Below are 3,540 nucleotides of genomic sequence, written 5' to 3'. Positions count from 1 at the left end.
TTTTACATAAAATGAGCACATCTTAGTTCATAGTAATCTTCTTGGCAGCATCTGTTGTCATTGTGTGAGAGTAAATGCTAGAGTCGTCCATTCAAATTAACTAAGAGCATTTGAGTTTCTAAATGGGTCACTAAATTGCTGGCTAAATTTGGGGGTTTCTCCCTGCCAAAAACAAGTAATTTTTCAAATGGTAGTGTTTCCAGGGGAGATCAAATTGAGAAAAGAATCAAAAATTAAATTGCCTATTTAATGAAATATCTCAAAGCTATGGGCTTTAAATATACCTTTGCTTTTTACCATAGGTCTTTTCTTTTTTTTAATATTTTTAAATGTTTATTTTTATTTTTGAGAGACAGAGCATGAGAGGGAGAGGCAGAAAGAGAAGGGGGACAGAGGATCAGAAGCAGGTTCTGCACTGACAGCAGCAAGCCTGATGTGGGGTTCAAACTCATGAACCACAAGATCATGACCTGAGCTGAAGTTAATTGCTCAATCGATTGAGCTACCCAAGCACCTCATGCTTTTTACAATAAGTCTTTTCTACACAGGCTGGCCCTTGTTCTGTAATTTTGTTTTGTTCTTAGCAACTAATTTTATAGTAAGTGGTTTCTGAGAACTCCAGCTCCTTCTCCAATTTTGAGAATCTGTTATTACTTGTTTTCAACTAGAGACAATTTTCTAACATTGTTGTCTGACTCACTGTGAAATTCTATTTCCTTGCTGATATTTCTTTTCTCATGAGTAAAATGTCTTATTTTAGGCTTTGTATAATTTAAGTTTAAAGAAATGTTAGAGGAGACATTTTTGTTTAATCAAGCTAATAAACCCAAGTTATATCATTGATTTCATTTCAGGTAAGAGGAAGTATGAAAGGAAGGATAATCTGCCTTCTGTGACTGATTACTCCTTCTTAGTTAAAAGTAGGAATCATTCATTCATTTATTCATTAGGCCAGTTATTAGTGTCAAACACTAATTTGACATTGATGGTGAGACAAATATGGCGAATACAGCATAGTCACTGCCTTAAAGATGTTTTTAACCTAGTGAACAAAAGTATACAAATAATTACACAACAAATATGACTACAAATAATTATAATCCAACACATATTATAGTAATTTCTGTATGCTATGAAAAAGGTGCCATAAGCACCCAGAGAAAATAATAATAAAATATTATTAAGGAATTTGGAGAAAGTTTCACAGAGGAAGTGGCATTTGAGCTGTTAGGGATTTAAAAATACTGAAATGGCACTAAGGCATCTTTCACAGAGGCAGAACAAGAACCACTGCATGTAGCTTCACATGATGGTATGTTCAGGGAGCAGAGTGTAGTGCTGCATGTCTCTATAATAAGGCATATTTAATAGAGGATGTGAGATCCAAGTAGGTTTGGACTAAATTATGAATGCAGTGTTAGGTACTTTTGGCTTTATCCTCTAGGTATCTAAAAGCCATGGTAGGAAAAGGGGGAAGACAGTGATAAGATTATATCTGTATTTTAGGATGTGATTTGATCTGTGTCTTAAGAGAATAAACTTGAAAGTTGTGTGGATTATAAAACATTGGAGAAATGAGATTTTAGAGATAGGCATACCCATTAGAGGGTAACTTAGAAGTCCAGAAAACTAATGAAGAGGGCCTAAGGTGGTACTGTAGCCATGGAAAAGAAAAGATTAATTTAGGAGATATAGAAAACTCATGTATCATAAGATGTAGCAGTTTATGAGATGCTTGTGTATGTAAATAACTAGGAAGAAGTGAAGCTATATACAGGGCTTCTATCCTAGCAATCAGGAAATAAAACAAACATCATGTAGGAAACAAAAAAGTGAGGATCCAGGGGAGGAGTTAGTCTTGAAAAGGAGAGGACATGCTGTTTTTTTCTGAGACTGGAGCGAATGAGGAGAGAAGGATAAAAATAGAAATTTTATACTGCAAGGAGATTAGAGAAGTTCACATTAGAAAATGTCTTATCTTTAATGTAAGGTCATCTGCTAGGTGTAATGGGAAATTAAAGGTATTAGAACTTTGAGGAGGATTGAAAACAATCAGGTTGTTGAAAATAGGCTAAAGAGTAAGTTAAGATTGTGAATGGAAGTATGGCTGAGCAAAATAGAGGGTCCATCTAGAGTTGATGAGTTCATAGTGGAGCTTGTCAGCTTATAGTTTTTTTTTCCATCTTTATTTAAGCCTAGGAGTAGGAATAAAGTAAAACAACAGTACATGTTTGCAAGGAGAGAGTGGATAGATNTCCTATGTTCTGTATGCTATGTCTTTTATTTGGTGATAGGAGAAATTTGAATGTTAGTATTTAATAGGTTTTTCTCCAAGACTAAAAGTGAAAATTTGATATCAGAATGATGATTTTTCTATTCTTCAGGTCAACTTTCAGAGTATTCCCCCCTTTAATTTAACAGGATAATAAGCCTTCTAGAAAGAACTGAAAATGGAAAGTATACAAAATAAGAGGTGACTGTAGCTTAGTCAGTTAAACATCCAGGTCTTGATTTCAGCTCAGGTCATGATATCATGGTGGTGAGAGCCCGCATTGGGCTCTTTGCTGATCATGGAGCCTGCGTAAGATTCTCTCTCTTTCTCACCCTCTGCCCCTCCCCTGCTCATGCTCATACACACTCTCTCAGAAAAAGAGAGTATACAAATCAAGAAATACAACTAGTTAGGGGGTGCCTGGGTGGCTCAGTTGGTTAAGTGTCCAAGCTCAGGTCATGATCTCGGTCTGTGGGTTCGAGCCCCGTACTGGGCTCTGTGTTAACAGCTCAGAGCCTGGAGCCTGCTTCGAATTCTGTGTCTCCCTGTCTCTGTTTCTCTCTCTCTCTCAAAAATAAACATTTAAAAATTTAAAAAAACCCAAAATACTCCTAATTAACCCACATTAGAAAAATGCTTGACAATAAAGACATGTTATAAAATGAGATTCAATTTTGATCGGTGAAATTAGTAAAGATATCAAAGGATAATACTCAGTGCCAAGAAGGATGCATTGAAATGCTGGTTGTAGTATGAATTGATATTCTTTTGAAAACCATAATGACAAAAAGATATCAAGGACCCTAAAATGTTTATAGTCCTTCACCCAGTAATTTCACATGGGGTATTATAGTCTAATGAAATAATTCTATACACGGAAAAAGTTTTATGGATAAAAACATAAATCAAAATGCTATCTACAATCCTAAAACTTTGGAAGTAAGTTAAATGTCTAAAAGTAGGGTCAACCAAATTAAATAATGAACTTTATGGATAAAAGTGTTTCAAAGTGTTATATATAATCCTGAAACTTTGAAAACAAGTTAAATGTCTACTAATAGGGTCAACAAAAATAGTTTATTCACTGAAAGAAGTAGTGCTTTCATTAAAGATACATTATAATTAGGTACATAATTGTTTTACTTAATACTCTGTTAAGAGATTGAACAGAACCATAGACAAACATGTACATTTTTCTCCCTTATTTACTTTCTAAATAATTAGCACACATTCTCTTTACATTTAAAAATTATTCAAAACCAATTAAA

General features: G+C 34.4%; 1 protein-coding gene across 1 annotated transcript in view; it reads left to right on the top strand.

Annotated features, from left to right (window-relative positions):
* The window catches only part of SH3BGRL (SH3 domain binding glutamate rich protein like), a gene marked incomplete at its 5' end in the record, with an annotated part of 15,176 nt that overhangs the window by 7,719 nt on the left and 3,917 nt on the right, over positions 1-3,540 (top strand). The window lies entirely within an intron of this gene.

The sequence above is a fragment of the Crocuta crocuta genome, unplaced genomic scaffold (assembly GCF_008692635.1).
Source record: "Crocuta crocuta isolate KB4526 unplaced genomic scaffold, BGI_CrCroc_1.0 scaffold2666, whole genome shotgun sequence".
Classification (NCBI taxonomy): Eukaryota; Metazoa; Chordata; class Mammalia; order Carnivora; family Hyaenidae; genus Crocuta; species Crocuta crocuta.
Note: the sequence above shows the minus strand (reverse complement) of the source record. Positions and strands in the feature narration are given on the sequence as shown.